The sequence below is a fragment of the Tamandua tetradactyla genome, chromosome 6 (assembly GCF_023851605.1).
Source record: "Tamandua tetradactyla isolate mTamTet1 chromosome 6, mTamTet1.pri, whole genome shotgun sequence".
NCBI classification, from domain to species: domain Eukaryota; kingdom Metazoa; phylum Chordata; class Mammalia; order Pilosa; family Myrmecophagidae; genus Tamandua; species Tamandua tetradactyla.
Window position 1 is genome coordinate 110,235,922 of NC_135332.1, and position 17,701 is coordinate 110,253,622.

Genomic DNA, 17,701 nt, shown 5'->3' on the forward strand with positions numbered 1-17,701 from the left:
ACCTCACACCCTTCTCCCCAAGTCATTACTTAAACATATAAGACCCTATGTGATCCAGCCCCTGGATATTTCTCCAGCATAATTTCCCTGGCTCATGGCTTGTTCATGCTGGTTTCCTTGTTGGTCGTCAGACATTCCAAGTTCATTCTCAGGACCTTTGCACTTGCTATTCTTCTGCCTAGGAAACTCCTTCCAGGTAGTATTCATTTAGTGTCTACTCAGACATGAGCTGAAAAGAGATGCCTTGCCTGACCACGATCTAAAATGGCATTTCTGTCCTTTTTCTTCTCTGTTCCTTTATCCCACTCATTTTCTTTGCAGCATCAGTCACTATCCCATTATATAATTATTTGTTTATTGTCCTTCTCCATTAGACTGTAAGCCTGTTCATAACGAAAGGCAATTTGTTGATGGTTGGATCCCCTATACCAGGTGTATGGTCGCCTCAATAAATACTGTTGAATGAATGAATGGCTATAATCTATGGCAGTGTTTCTCAACCTGAGATCTAAGCATATATTCATGCAGACTCCACAAATTTTCTACAAGATTTTTAAAATATTTGTGTTGTTTTGATGCTTTTCTTTAAGAAGTAGTAGTATTTATAATTATCCAGTTGAGCAGCTGGAAACATGAAGTTTTAGTGTATGAGTTCACACTGAGTTTAGGATTTTGTTTGCATAAGATGAAAGTCAAAGAACATCATGAAAACTTTATAGCTAATGGTCTCATGATGTCTTAGTTTGCCAGGGTGGCTGTAACAAAGTACCACTGACTAGTTGGCTTACTATAGGAATTTATTGTCTCATACTTTTGGAGGCTAGTATTCCAAAATCAAGGTGTTGGGAGGATCATGCTGTTTCCAGAGTAGTGTTCTGGTTGTGGCTTGCTGGCAGTCTATAGCACAATTTCTACCTCTGTCACACGACCATCTGTCTTCTTTCCCATTATTCTATGATCAAATTTCCTGTTTATAAAGACTCCAATTATATTGGATTGAGGCTGACTCTGACTTGGATTAGCCTCGTCTTAATGGGATCTTTGAAGATCCTATTTACAAGCGGTTCATATCCACAAGACTGAAGTTAGAACTTAAAGATGTCTTTGTGGGAAATATAATTCAATCCATAATACATAGTAATTTTGATAGAGAAAAGAAGTGGAAGAGTTGAGTCTTGTGTCACACAGTAGCCTAGACATGCCAAACTCAAAAATATACTGTCAGAACTATTTTCCTGTTAAAACAGATACTGCACAAAATACAGACAAAATACTCATATATATATATACCTATATCTGCACAATAACTTGGTAACTATAGGTGAAGTAGTAAATACACAATGAAGAATGATTTTTTTGGTTCCTAGCAATACTCAGATTAGATAATATTCAATTTTTCAAACATTTGACAATACAGACATTATCTTCAAGTGTACAAGACTGTTTTACAAAGTTACCAAGTGATACTTAACTAAAATCAGCATTCCAGGATTTCTTAGTGCCCGAGTTTTATCAAAATGTGCAATCTGGCTATCTCGACCTAGCAGCATTAAGCCTAAAAGTTATTAATACAACAAATATATTTATACAAACAATTGTTATCTGCATTTTTAAAGTAAAATACAGAGACAAATTGAATATAAAAAATAGACCAGAAGCTGAATCTTAATGCTTGTAAATCCAACATTTTCAAACTCAAATTAACGTTATTTTAAATGGCTGGAACCAAATAGTTAATGTTGGAGCAGAAGAATGCATATCACTGCTACTATATTACTTTGCCTTTCCTTTCCATTTATTTAGAAACAGAGGGTACTTTGGGGATGAAAGAAAAGTTGAAGATTTACTAAAATGAAATATTTGTTGTTATCTTCATTCCAGTAATGTAGCTTCTAGGCCAAATCAACCATTTTGAGTTTTTTGTAGGAGGATCTGACCTGTCTCTCTGAATCTTAATTGAGTTTCTTTCATAAGCATGACACAAAAAGACAAAACAAGAAGTACCTGATACATTTTCTATATTTATAATTGCAGAAGATTATTTTAATAGGTAAGAGAAGAGCAAAAGTATAAGCCAACATACTTTTCTTGCCCTGCAGGTCATTTACATAAATCCTTCCTTATTATTCTAAGATGTGAATTCATTTTAAGATAATGAAATGTGAGAATTTAAATCCAAGGCAGTCTGTAAGCCCAACTTTTAGATGGGCAGCTGTTTGTGGTAGGAAATTATTATGTATGTGTACAAAATTAAAACATTGGCACTAGGTGTCAGTACATCACAACCATCCAAGAATGTTTCAAGTTGAGCATCAGTAAAATAGCCACAAATGGATAGTAAATCTTTCACTGGGGCATTTCTCATACAGCATGCTCCTACTTGCATATTAATTTTCATACAGCATGGCATTTGCCAAGGTGTGTTCTTACATTCTATGAAAGTTAGTAAGAATTATGTTGGGGAAAGAGATTCTGTAGTCAAATAAGTTGAGGGAGTAATGAGTAAACTGGGTAAGATTTATTCTTTTTCTACTGTAGGCTTCTCAGAGCTTTTTATATGCTAATTAATTATGAATCTTTCCTGAGAGCAGCAGTGATGGCTCCAAAATTTCTATGGAAAGAGAACAAAGAAACAAAAACAAAAATAAATAAAATAAAGAAAAAAAAGAAATTTCTATGGAGAAGAAAGGCTTAGTGTCAAGAGTCTGATGGGAACAAAAAGTACCAGGATATGTCCTCAAGATGCATTTGCTTGTTTATATATTGTTTTTTGTAGGTTGTGTATTTTGGGCTGAACTGAGGTTGATGATAGAGATAGTGGGGATGTTAAGTGCCCGAAGCTACCCCTTGGCACTACTGTTAATGTATTTAGCGTGTATCAGCGATGCTCACTTTTGGAAAAAAAAAACAATACAGACAAATATTTCTTCTTGTTATAGTTTCTGTATTTATTAAAGTACTCTAAAAAGTCTTCTTCATCCCTGAGATCAGTTAATCATTGCCCATATTTTCTGGTAGTATTATGGATTATGTTCCCCACAAAAACATGTTTGAGTGTTAACCCCCAGATCTATGGATGTGAACTCATTTGTAAATAGGATCTTTGAAGATCCTGTTAAAATGAGGTCAAACAGAATCAGGGTTGGCCTTAATCCAAAGATAACTCTCTGCTAGAATCCTTATAAGCAGAGGAAATTTGGGCACAGTTGTAGGAATCAGGACAAGACAAAAGGAGACAGATGACCATGTGACGGAGGCAGAAATTGAATTACAGATGGCCAGCAAACCACCACCAGAATACTATGGACTTCAGAAAAAAGCATGATCTTACCAATACCTTAATTTTGGATTTTTAGCCTCCAAAACTATGAGAAAATAAATTCCTGTTACTTAAAACAGCTAGTTTATGGTATTTGTTATAGCAGCCCCAGCAAACTAAGACAGGAGGTTTATGTGTTTTTTTTTCCCCCACCCCATTTAATTTTTTAATCCAACCAAAATGAATTTTAGTATATGAGGAAAGATTCAACTTATTTGTTATTTTTATATATATATATATATTTTTTTTTTTTAATTTCTTGCAATTGGCCCATAACCTTGCATTAAGTGTGTTTTTTTTTCCTTTTGTTTTTATTTTGGGGTACAGAACCCTTCAGATCAAAGCTTACTAATAAGTTAAATATATAAAACAGATAAATGTGGTTGAAGTGAGAAGAACAAGAATTATCCCAGTCAGTCAGAACCCCTACTCCTTTTCATCCCACTGTCCTATGTACAGTCTCCAAAGTCTCCGAAGAGAGCTTCTTGGAGTACTTTGAAAACCATTGGAATAATACGTCCTCTCATGAGTCACTTGAAATGCCATCTCTGTAATGCACTACCTTTAAAAATTTACCCACTCCAATTATTTTCTATTTCTTGGCCAGTCCCATACTTTAGTTAACCTGAGCTTGATAGCTTTATATATAACAAAATAAGAAATTGGAATGTCTAATAAATATGTAAAAGAAATGATAATGATTTGGATTTTGGTGTTTTTTTTTGCTTTTAAGATTATCTTGGGTCTTTAAAGTCCAGTTTAAAAAGAGTTGAATAGAATATCACTAATAAGATATAGAAAACATTTAATTTGATAAAACTCTATTTTGTAGATAATTTGATAATGTGTATCAAAAGTTTACAATGTTCCTATCTTATGCTCCAATCCTAAAGAAATAACCAGATATATATGGAAAGATTTTGCTATTGTTCATACTATTTAAAATGATATATGGAAAATAGTCCAAATGCTTAACAATGTGAGACTGGTTAAGTGAGTTATGGCATAGCCGTGAGATGAGGTACTGTTCAGCCACTAATAAATGATACTGTAAAAAGAGAAATATTTTATGGGGTATTTGTGACAAAACTGCCAAACACCTTAATCATATTGTCTTATTTAATCCTAACAATATCCCTGTATAATAAGTACTATTCCCATTTATAGATGAGAAAATGCTCAAAGAAGTTAAGTAAAGTTGAAATATCTAGTCAGGTAGTGGAACTGGAAGTTTACTCATGCTTGCTCTTAACCAGTTATTAACCACTGCCCTATTAATATGGGAAAATGTTCACTATTTTCTCATAAGTTGGTTAAATGCTGTTTAACTGGCATCAAAACAACAAATGAGCAACAAAACTCCCTCTTCTATGCAAGCCCTTCTTCCTTTCCAAAGTCACCTATGCAAGCCCTTCTTCCTTTCCAAAGTCACATATGCTTGGTAAATTTTTATTCCCCCCAAAAATGAACCTCCCTTGTTCTGGTTTGCAAGCTGCAGGGATGTGATATACCCTTTTAAAAAGGGGATATTCAGTAGCAAGTTTACAGTTCTAAGGTTGTGAAAATATCCACATTAAGGCACTAACAAGAGGTTACCTTTACTAAAGAAATGCATCATTGTAGTGATGTCTGCTACCTTTCTTTCCAAGCTTCTAGTTTCATGAAGCTCCCCCAGGGGTGTTTTCCTTCTTTATCTCCAAAGGTCTCTGGCTGTGTGGGCTCTGTTGGTTCTGGTTGTTCTAAAACTTTTTCTAAAATGGTTCCCATTTCCATCTCCATGGAAACCATCTAATCAAAAGTTACCACCCACAATTGGGTAGGTCATATCTCCATGGAAACAATCAGAAAGGTCCCACCCAGCAATATTGATTGAGGATTAAAAGACATGGCTTTTCTAGGGTACACAACAGATTCAAACTGGCACATCCTCTGACATACATTTAGTGATTTTGAATATGTTGCACATCTTCTGTAGGAATTTAAACAATAGAGAAGAGTATAAAGTAGCTGCATCTTTAATCATAAATTTTCTCTGTATATGATGGACTCCATTTGTAGACATTTTTATGTTTTCTTATGTCATTCTCTTCTTGCTCTAGTGTCAACTTGGGGGGCTCTAGTATCAATTTGGGATAAAGATTGACTGGAAAGGAGAACTGAGCAGAAGGGATCTGGATGTTAAAATTTAACATAGAGGCTTAAAATACAGAATACAGGGGACTTAGAGATACATAGAAGCTAGAGATGGGTGAACCGTTAGCTAATGAAGTTGAACTCCAATGTAAGGGAATAGATAGAAGTGAAGGTGGTTCTCTAGTGGGTCTATAAGCAATATTACCATACTGAAAATGAACAAGATTGAAATGGGTTGTATAGACATATGTGTCCCACTGATTAACACTAGAAATATGAATTACTTTTTGCAAGAATTACTTCAAAGATATGATTTGTGTACAAAGAGTACAGGGTGCAGGGGAAAACTGCTATTGCATGTTATGGGCTGTGCTCAAGAGGAAAATATCAGCATTCACACAGCAACAGCAGAGGTAAATAGTGGGGGGAGGGAAAAGAGTTAAGAGGAGGTTTAGATTTCCTATTTGGCAAGGATGTGTTTAATGGTTTTCTTTCTCTTGGAAACAATGAAATTATGTAAAATTGAGGATGTTGATGGACTGTGGACTTTAGGCACTATACATATGCCTGATGAATGCAGGTGGCTGAAGGATACACTGACTGAGAAGTAGATTGAAGAATGATGGTGTATACTTATTAACAAAGGCTGTGCTGCTACAAAAAGGAACAAAGTTGTGAGGCATGCAACGATGTGAAAGAACATGTGGGACATTTGGTGAGGCAAAATAAGCCAGCAACAAAAGAACAACAATGGTATGGTCACCTTTAGAAAATGCTCATAAGAAAACCGAGGCCTAGATTATAAACTTTTCTAGCAGACACATTAAATCTGAAGTGGTGATTACTATTTCTGGATTTTGAGAGGCTGTTATAATATATATATAAAACCTGATATTTAGAGATAAGAATGAAGCTGATCAGGTTGGTGTTAAAGTAATTCAGAACACAGGGTTAAGGAAGACAGTGTCTATATTTTAGAACCACACATACTCTTTGAGACCAAAGGAAGAAAGGTTCATTTGGTCTGGAACTGAAATTTTCTGTCGTGCATAATCTAATTCTATAGCTCATTTGAACAATTGAAACACAGGGAGCCTAGAATAAGAAAATAGCTCATTTGAACAATTGAAACACAGGGAGCCTAGAATAAGAAAGAGGGTCTTTAATCCTGTATAGGTTATTGTAATGCCTGGATACATCTTAGAGTATATAAAAGTATTGGCAAAGTCCCTTGAGGGATGGGAAAAAGAATATGAAACTATTAAACCTTACCATCAGGGAATCCTCTGATAATGTGTCAAACCATGCCCTTGATCTCGAGGCTCACTCTTGGGAAGCTTATGTAGGTAGCAGAGAAGCTTAGACTACCTATAGGCATGCCTAAGAGTTACTTCTGGACGACTTCTTTTGTTGTTCAGATGTGACCTCACTCTCTCTAAGCCCAACTCTGCAAGTGAAATCTTTGCTCTCCCCCCTGCATGGGACATGACATCCAGGGGTTAAAGTCTCCCTGGTGACATGGGATGAATCCAGCCCTGGCACTGTGGGATCAACAATTCCATTCTGACTAATAAAGTATCAGTGACAGAGTTCAAATAGAGTCGAGAGGCTACTCTGGAGGTTGCTCTTAACACAAGCTTCTGGTAGACATTGCTACCTATCATAACCTCCCAGGCCCCAACCAGGACCGTTCCAGCCAATTCTGGAGAACACCAAGGGTAATATGTAAGATTCCACAAGGGTTCCATGCACTAGAGTAACTTTCCAGAAACCTACAACCTCTAGATGGGTCCCTGGTCCAGATGAGTCCTAGGGCCTAGAGGGCCCAGCCTCTCCGGAACATCAGATAATTCCATCTCCCTACCACATATTAGTGACAGACCCTCCCAATATGAAAAATTTAGAATGGCCATAGCCCAAACATTCATAAAGAGAGGGAAGATCAAAGTTCATGGTGGAGTTATACAGTGAAGATAGAATTTAACAAATGAATATGAATGCTGAGTCATTAAATTGATATCTCTTAGTTGACAGTGTCTTAGAGCAACTAGTAGTAAAAGCCTAAAATTGTGGAATTGTAACCCATGTCAAACTCTGAAATATGTTCTACAACTAATTGTGGTGCTGTGCTTTGAAATGTATAGCTTTTTTGTATATATGTTATTTTTCACCAAAAAGTCGATTATGATGATAAAAAAAAATTAAGCTTTCTAGCCTCCTATATTTTGGAGCACCTAGAAGGGAAAATGTGAGAGGATTGCATGGTAGCCCATGACAAACTCTGGGATCTGTCAGAGTTTGTCCTGTCTGTCTCACTGCCATCAACTATAAAATGAAGGTGGTAATTGTACCTACTTCATAAGATTGTGGTGAGAAATAAAATAGTAACATATGTAGATTGCTTAGACATGTGCCTGTGACATAGTAAGAACTCAAACATTAGCTATAATTATTATTGTTAATATCATGTGGATGACTCAGGTGTGCAGATATAAGAGAAGGAAGAAAAATAACATAGAAGCCTACTTACAGTGTGCCTGATACATGCTTCCCCATTTGATCTCTGAGTTAGATTTTGTTATTCTCTTTTTACAGATTAGAAAACTAAAATTCAGAGAGGATACGTAAGGAAAGGATAAAAGGAATCATTAGACCCATTTATGTGAACCAAGGACAAGATAAGTACAGAAAGCCACTTGGCCAGAAGGTAGGATAATGCTGAAGAATAAGATGCGAAACAGACCTGCAAACTCATACCACCCTTTGGGCCAAGTGATGGTGGTTTAAGTATCAGGATTGGGTGGGTGTACAATCTAGCATCAGAAAACTGCTTTGAAAATCTAACTATTTTTATGCTGGTTGTATTTTCTGTATATATTTCCTACTCTCCCTTAGTATGTACTGAAATTATTTCTGAAGTATCAGGCCTCTCTCATTGGTGATGTGGGGGAACAAAAAGGAAAAAAGGATCTTTGGCCATCTTCTGCCGGAGCTTTCAAGGAGAACATGTCAGCTAGGGATCAGGTGTGTTGGGCCTCCAATGTGAGAATCCCGAAAGAGAAAATAAACTCTGCTCTAACCTGGCGAGGTTTTGAATGATGTTTCATAGAGGATGGCCTTCATTTACTCATCTGTAGAGCATGATTCATTCCCAAGAGTGCTGAATAAGTGACTTTGTACAGCTTTTGTGACTTATAAAGCTTGGTGATGTCGAAAGAGCATGAACTTTACGATCAGATAGACCTGAAGTAAACTCCTGGCTTCATGATTTATTAGCTGTATAATTTGAGGGCAAGTTAATAACTTCTCTGGGCATCTGCATCTATAAGATGGAAATAATGAAACCTACTTCACAGAATTGTGAAAATGAAATGAGGCAGCAGAAATGAAAATGAATACTCCAACCTCTGGTACACGCAGGTATTCGGTGCCTTTCCTTTCCCTTTCAGACTGGGTTTGAGGCCGGCATTTGGCTGTGTCTTTTATTTATTTTTATAATTTTCTACTAAATCTTGGGCAATGCTTTGTTTATGGTAAGCGACTATAAATACTGACTGAATGACAGCATAAGTGCAATGAAACAGGATGAACAATGTGCAAACAAATTTTAGATGTGTTTTAGTATTAGTTAATCTGTTTATCCTGTCATAGAGAAAATTGCCAAATGAAGGTAATTAAGGTATAGGGTCAGGGCTGCACAATATCCCTGCATCTCCCCTGGGCTCCAGCGGACAGTGGGGGTCAAACCCTCGCCCCCCTCTGCTTGCAAAGCCTTGGTCGCAGAGACCAGGGCTGCCGTCCAAGGACACCTTGTTTTAATTTACTTAAAGACAGTCTCCATGTGGTAAATGACAGCATCATCATTTCTAACACAAGGGTATTCCTCATAAATAACTGATTTAAATGTTCTTTTCTTTTTACCTCTTAATTATAAAATATTTAAAATGTAAAGAAAATAATATGACACCCATTTACCCATTATTGCATAATTGCCTTTAGTGTGTGTCTCTTTTTTTTTTATCTTTTTAATTTTTTACTTAATTTTAGATTTTGAAAAACTGAAGGAATGATAGACTAGGAATTCCTGTGGGTCCTCCCTAGGAGGCAAAGGGTATGACTCACCGGGTGGGGGACAGTTGGCAGCTGATGCTCACCCTCCTGGGCACCATGAGGGTGGCTTGCAGCCACAGGTGGAAAAATCTACAATCTCAGAACCGAGAGGTCTCTATCACAGCTTTATCCTGAAGTAGAACAAAAGCAATGAGTCTGTCAGGAGTGTGACTTTTTCAGCAGATTATCAAATACCTGGATAATTGGAGAATTGGATAAATTGGATAAAATTACCTGAGTGTCGATATATTACTAGAACCAAATGAACTTTTCTTCTGTCTAGCTAAACGTTTATGAAGAAGTTAAATTGGGTATTAGAGCAGAAAAGGGAAATAGTACTTCTCCATGGTATGAGGTTGACTCATTTATACCATTTCAAAAAGCTGAGATTGGTCCTCCAAAGCTACATTTAGAAGCTGAAGTTAAGGTAATAATCAACCTCTCCCCTCCTGGAACAAAAGTGTCCTGTCAGCTATGGATAGTTCAAGCTTTAAATACAGTTTAGTTATATAGAAAAACTCTTCAGGTGTAGAAAGAAGGAATGAAATTGTTTATTCTGGAGATAAGATTTACAAACTCACCAGAGACTACTTACTGTTTGAAAATTAAAGCAAGGCTATAATGCAGAGAAAAGTTGGTTTCTATAGTCCAGTGTATTGTATAAATACCACAGTTGAGAATAAATTGCCTCAACCAGAAAATATAGAAGTTGATACTGAAAATCAGAGCTATGTTCTTAAATGGGATTACTCACATGAAGACATGAACTTCAAGTTCAGTGACTTCATGATTTTTATAAAAAGATTCTTGGGAACTATTTAGATCAATGGAAACAAATACCTATATGTAAAAACTTCAAAACTACAGTGTCTTTCCTCCAAAAGTTTTCCTAAAGGAAATTTCCTTCTTCTTTGTGCAAGCATCTGATGGAAATAGCACATCTCTTTAGTGTGAAGAGATAATATTTGATATTGAAATACAAACTGTTATGTTTCTTCCAGTTATCAACATGAAATCCGCTAACATTTCCCTGTATATCTCTCTCAGTGCGCCAAAAGAGCAAAAGCAAGTCTGTAAACCAGCATTACCCAATATTTTATGAAATTGTTTTTTGGGAAACACCACATCAATTTTGAGAGTAAAATTCTAGAGAATAAAACTGATTTTACTCTTCCTAACTTTTGGCTGCTGTGTATTGTGCCAAAGCCAGAGCACTTGTTAAATGAAAAATGAATAAAGGCAGATGGAATAAAGTGGTTTTAGTGATACTGTGTGTGAAAACCAAACCAGCTAATACTTCCATAACCTTGCATTATAATTGGAATTTGCACTGGATTATTTTCCTTCCCATTTGTCATTTATGCTGTGAAAGGCCTCTTGAAATCTATCAATTATGTGTTCTTTCTGTCTTATAAACCTTTTTGTAGTACAGTTGAGAATTTCTCTGAACAGTCACTAAAGAATCTACTCCTTTCCACTTCTGAGAACAAACCAAAAGATGTTTTATAATTGAAAATACAAACACTATTGCTACAGAAGAAACTCATCAAATTGATGAAGATAACAAAAAAATACAATTGCCAAACTAGTTGAACTCAGGAAACTATTCTAGTGAGGATGAAAATTGCAAAGGTAAAGCGAGTGAAGAACTTCACTGTGTGACCAGAAATGAACTAAATATTAGGCAGGTTGGTGGGAGTTTTACTGTGGGAGTCTGCGCTCCTTTTTTCTCTTACTAACTGTAAAGATAATTCTTCAGATCACAGGTCCTAAAAATACTGGTAAGCAGTTAACAATTTAAAAAATGAAGTAACAAGTGTTTGGAGAAAAGTTTCTACATTTTCCATTCATCACCCAGTCTTAGGAGATCTGTCCTTGTACCTGTGTTTGATGAAATGAGTTAAGAAGGCCACTCGTCTTTCTCCAGTATGTAAAGTAGCACTATGCTGGTCATGTTTTGTGGCTAAGCATAGTCTTTATATCCCTGTCAGTTAGTGCTGTCATGGGCACTGTGGATTACTGCATGTGTCATCTATTTGAGCTCCATTCCCAGGATTATATTTCATTATTTTTCAGGAAATATTTAAAAATTTAGTCTTGTCTTTGAGATGAGGTAGGCCCTTAGGAAGTTTATTTACAAAAACCTGAATGCTTGATTTGCTGAAAAATAGTTTACTCTAGAAAAGGGCCCTAGATGCTATGATTCTTAAAAACTCAGGAGACTCTGTCCATTTACCCAAAGAACCATGGGGTCCTGCTTCAGTTACCTACTCCTTACAAGGTTTAAAATTAAAACTAGGTACTCTTTTTCTATGTATTAAGATTTCCTGACTAATAACAATAGCTTCTGGTTAGAATTTGCAGTCACTGAAGTTAAAGGGAAAGGGTAATTATCTAATTAGGAAAGCTACTAATATTTTTTAAGATCTGGGAGCAGAGAGGCTAATCATAGTTTATGCAAGAAGACATGGGACCAGAAAATGCTCATGATAAAACAGTAAGATGTAGAATAATTCAGCAGGAATGATATGTATAATCAACTCTTAATTGTTAACATACTGTGGGATTTGTTTATTTTTATGACTTTTTTTAAAAGTGAGATTTATTTCTTATTTATTCTTGGTATACAAGATTGGTTCAACATAAGAAAGAAATGAATAGAAAAAAGAAAATGCAACTTCCCTCAAGGTAAGGGAGAAATTAACTTGAAAGAAAAGCCTATTTTTTAAAATTATATAATGCTTTCCAAGCACACCTGTACCTTGTTTTTAAGTTATTTGGTGGTTGGGATTATTCATGACTGTGCTCCTTCAAAAGGAAGTTTTAAGAATTATGATAGGACAGAGTCAAGCTGGCAGCTTAACGAGGTGTGGGATTTAGTTCGTCCTCCAGAGCAGCTTGTAAATAGCAAGGAACAGTACAGAACAACTGCTGGGGCCACGTCAGTGAGCAGACACATAGCATACCCCAGTGTGGACCAGCTGGACCAGCTGCAAGCCCCCCCAGAACTATGAGTTCCCCAAGCCATGGCAACCGGTGGCCTTCCCCCACAGGCTGCTTCCCAGAGGGGAAAGGAAAGGGACTTTACTAGTAGCAGGGACTGAGTGCAACAAAACTCCAATTGTGAAATTAATTAACAAATTCTGACTACTAAAAATAGGCCCAGCTGAACTTTGAGTAAAAGCAGAGGTTGCTGGTTTTTGCCCCAGTGCAGAGGGGTCAGGGCTGATGGAAAAAGAAAAAAGAAAAAAAAACTTAGACATTTTTGGATTGGAAAAGGTCTGGGCCCTGCAGGAAAGGACGGGGCACGTAGGACCTGAAGATACACAGAGCAACATAACAATTTATGCTCTTGATTGGCAAATTGGAGGAAAGGGGTCCTGCTCTGAAAAGGATTTTTCTTTTTATCTTTTGTGGCTGTGTTTCTATGGATTGATTACTCTTTGGATACAATTGCAACGCTTCTCGGGATCCTCTGCCCCAGGCATGAGCAGAATTGAGCTTGTTTGAGAGCTTGTCTGGAGCCTGTGCCTTCCCCAGGAGTGAGGTGGGGCCCAGCTACCTCCCTCAAGGAATTCAGACCCCAGGGTCTGGAAAAGTGAAGTGATTAAAGCCAGCCTACAGCCTCTCCTCTTTCTCCACCACACCCCCAGCAGGGAAAGTCGGCTGGAGTTAAAGATACCGCATCACCTTATGCTGGTAGGACCTGCAGGCAGAAAAGCGCCATATACTGGGCAGGATAGGAAAAACACAAAGTCCACAGACTTTATAGGAAAGGCTTTTAATCTGCTGGGTCTCACCTTCAGGGAAAACTGATGTAGGTGACTCGTTCTTCCTGAGAGGAGATCACTTTGGTTTGGAAAAATCTGACTGGGGTCTATAATATCCTAAGTAAACCTTCCTAAGGGGTGGGGGAAAGGCACCATACAGGAAGGGCAAGAAACAATAAAACAAGAACTAAAGAATTCTGATCTATTAAACAAAACCTAAGCTAGAGGACTAGAATAAGCTGAACTGAATGTCAAAGAACAGATAGCCCACGAAGTCATACAGCAAGAAAATCCTAGGAAAAAAAAAGTGAAAACAATCTCCAAAATAAGCTAATTAAGGTAATTAAATGCCTAGACGCCAGCAAAAAATAATGACTCATACTAGGAAAATTAAAGAAATGGCCCAGTAAAAGGAACAAACCAACAATTCAAATGAGATACAGGAATTGAAACAATTGATTCAGAATGGTCAAACAGGTGGAAAACCTCATTAAAACTCAAATCAATGAATTGAGGGAGGATATAAAGAAGGCAAAGAATGAACAAAAAGAAATCGAAAGTCTGAAAAAACAAATTACAGAACTTATGGGAATGAAAGTCACAGTAGAAGAGATGAAAAAAAAAAAAACAATGGAAACCTACAATGTCAGATTTCAAGAGGCAGAAGATAGGATTAGTGAACTGGAGTATGGGACATCTGAAATCCAACAAGCAAAAGAATATATAGGGAAAAGATTGGAAAAATATGAGCAGGGACTCAGGGAATTGAATGACAACATGAAGCATACAAATATACATGCTGTGGGTGTCCCAGAAGGAGAAGAGAAGGGGAAAGGAGGAGAAAAACTAATGGAGGAAATTATCACTGAAAATTTCCCAACCCTTATGAAAGACTTAAAATTACAGATCCAAGAAATGCAGCATACCCCAAATAGAATAAATCCAAGTAGACGTACTCCAAGACACTTGCTAATCAGAATGTCAGATGTCAAAGAGAAAGAGAGAATCTTGAAAGCAGCAAGAGAAAAGCAATCCATCACATACAAGGGAAGCCCAATAAGATTATGCATAGATTTCTCAGCAAAAACCATGGAGGCAAGAAGACAGTGGGATGATATATTTAAATTACTAAAAGAGAAAAATTGCCAACCAAGAATTCTATATCCAGCAAAACTGTCCTTCAAAAATGAGGGGGAAATTAAAACATTTGCAGACAAAAATTCACTGAGAGAATTTGTGACCAAGAACCAGCTCTGCAAGAAATACTAAAGGGACCAGTAGACCCAGATAAGAAAAGACAGGAGAGAGAGGTGTGGAGAAGAGTGCAGAAATGAAGACTATCAGTAAAGGTAAAAAGAAGAAAAATTAGGTATGCATATAAAATCCCAAAAGCGAAATGATAGAAGAAAGTACTGCCCATACAGTAATGATGCTAAATGTTAACGGATTAAAATCCCCAATCAAAAGATATGGACTGGCAGAATTGATTAAAAAACGGGACCCATCTATATGCTATCTACAGGAAACGCATCTTAGACCCAAGGATAAACACAGGTTGAAAGTGTAAGGTTGGGAAAAGTATTTCATGCAAATAACAATCAGAAAGAACAGGAGTAGCTATACAAGTATCCAACAAATTAGACTTCAAATGTAAAACACTTAAAAGAGACAAAGAAGGACATTATGTATTAATAAAAGGAACAATTCAATAAGAAGACATAACAATCATAAATATTTATTCACTGAGCCAGAATGCTCCAAAATACATGAGGCAAACACTGAAAAGAGAAATAGACACGTTGACCCTAATAGTTGGAAACTTCAATTCCCCACTCTCATCAATGGACAGAACATCTAGATAGAGGATCAATAAAGAAACAGAGAATTTGAATAATACAATAAATGAGCTAGACTTAACAGACATATATAGAACATTACACCCCACAAACAGCATGATACACCTTTTTCTCAAGTGCTCATGGATCAATCTCAAGGATAGACCATATGGTGGGTCACAAAGCAAGTCTCAATAAATTTAAAAAGATTGAAAGCATATGAAACACTTTCTCAGATCATAAAGGGATGAAGTTGGAAATCAATAATAGGCAGAGTGCCAGAAAATTCACAAATATATAGAGGCTCAACAACACACTCTTAAACAACCAGTGAATCAAGGAAGAAATTACAAGAGAAATCAGTAAATATCTCAAGGCAAATAAAAATGAAAACACAACATGTCAGAATTTATGGGACACAGAAAAGGCAGTGCTAAGAGGGAAATTTATTGCCCTAAATACTTATATCAATAAAGGAAGAAAGAGCAAAATTCGAAGAATTAACTGTCCACTTGGAAGAACTAGAGAAAGAACAGCAAACTAACCCCAAAGCAAGCAAAAGGAAAGAAATAATGAAGATTAGAGCAGAAATAAATGAAATTGAAAACAATCAAGAAAATCAACAAAACCAGAAGTTGGTTCTATGAGAAAATCAATAAGATTGATGGATCCTTAGCGAGGTTGACAAAAAGAAGAAGAGAGAGGATGAAAATAAATAAAATCAGAAATGGAAGAGGAGAAATAACCATTGACCCCACGGAAATAAAGGAAGTAATGAGAGGATACTATGAACAACTTTATGCTAATAAATACAGCAATGTAGATGAAACGGACAACTTTCCAGAAAGGCATGAACAACCAACATTGACTCGAGAAGAAATAGATGACATCAACAAACCAATCACAAGTAGAGAAATTGAATCAGTCATTAAGAAGCCCCCCAAAAGAAAGTCCAGGACCAGATGGCTTCACATGTGAATTCTATCAAACATTCAAGAAAGAATTAATACCGATCCTGCTCAAACTCTTCAAAAAAGTTGAAGAGGAGGGAAAGCTACCTAACTCATTCTACAAAGCCAACATCAACCTCATACCAAAGCCAGACAAAGATATTACAATAAAAGAAAACTACAAACTAATCTCTAATGAATATAGATGCAATAGATGCACGAATCCTCAACAAAATTCTAGCAAATTGAATCCAGCAGCACACAAAAAATTATACACCATGACCAAGTAGGATTCATCCCAGGTATGCAAGGATGGTTCAACATAACAAAATCAATGTCAATGTAATACACCATATCAACAAATCAAAGCAGAAAAACCACATGATCATCTCGATTGATGCAGAAAAGGCATTTGACAAAATTCAACATCCTTTCCTGTTGAAAACACTTCAAAGGATAGGAATAGAAGGGAACTTCCTCAAAATGATAATGGGAATATATGAAAAACCCACAGGTAACATCATCCTCAATGGGGAAAAACTGAAAACTTTCCCCTCAAGATTAGCAACAAGACAAGGATGTCCACTATCACCACTGTTATTCAACATTGTGTTGGAAGTTCTAGCCAGAGAAATTAGACAAGAAAAATAAATACAAGGCATCAAAATTGGAAAGGAAGAAGTAAAACTCTCACTGTTTGCAGATGATGATACTATATGTCGAAAACCCTGAAAAATCTACAGCAAAACTACTAGAGCTGACAGATGAGTACAGCAAAGTGGCAGGTTAAAAGATCAACACTCGAAAATCTGTACTGTTTCTATACACTAGTAATGAACAATCTGAGGGGGAAATCAGGAAAAAAATTCCATTTGCAATTGCAACCAAAAGAATAAAGTATTTAGGAATAAATTTAACTAAAGAGACAAAAGACCTATACAAAGAAAACTACAAGAAATTGTCAGACGAAATCACAGAAGACCTAAATAAATGGAAGGGCATTATGTGTTCATGGATTGGAAGACTAAATATAGTTAAAATGTCAATTCTACCTAAATTGATTTACAGATTCAATGCAATACCAATTAAAATCCCAAAAAACTTACTTTTCAGAAATAGAAAAACCAATAACCAAATTTATCTGGAGGGTATATATATATATATATATATATATATATATATATATATATATATAACCAATATATATATTGGGGTATATATATATATATATATATATATATATATATATATATATATATATATAACCAATAACCAAATTTATCAGGATGCCCTGAATAGCTAAAAATATCCTGAGAAAGAAAAATGAAGTTGGAGATAACGCACTACCTGACTTTAAGGCATATTACAAAGCTACAGTGGTCAAAACAGCATGGTACTGGCATAAAGATAGATATACTGACCAATGGAATCTAATAGAGTGTTCAGATATAGACCCTCTCATCTATGGACAATTGATCATTGATAAGACGGTCAAGCCAGCTCAGCTGGGACAGAACAGTCTCTTCAATAAATGGTGCTTAGAGAACTGGATATCCATATGCAAAAGAATGAAAGAGGATCCAT

The 17,701-nt window shown here is 36.2% G+C and overlaps 1 protein-coding gene and 1 pseudogene across 3 annotated transcripts in view; both read left to right on the top strand.

The window, feature by feature from the left end:
* LOC143686799 (interferon alpha/beta receptor 1 pseudogene) overlaps positions 1–17,206 on the top strand; it is a 37,403-nt pseudogene extending 20,197 nt beyond the window's left edge.
* Positions 1–17,701, top strand: part of SGK3 (serum/glucocorticoid regulated kinase family member 3) — a 243,790-nt gene that overhangs the window by 20,443 nt on the left and 205,646 nt on the right. For all 3 annotated transcript variants that reach the window (XM_077166923.1, XM_077166917.1, XM_077166919.1), the window contains exon 2: positions 8,048–8,159. The gene's annotated coding sequence lies outside the window, so the exon portion shown is untranslated. The remainder of the gene's footprint in view (positions 1–8,047; positions 8,160–17,701) is intronic.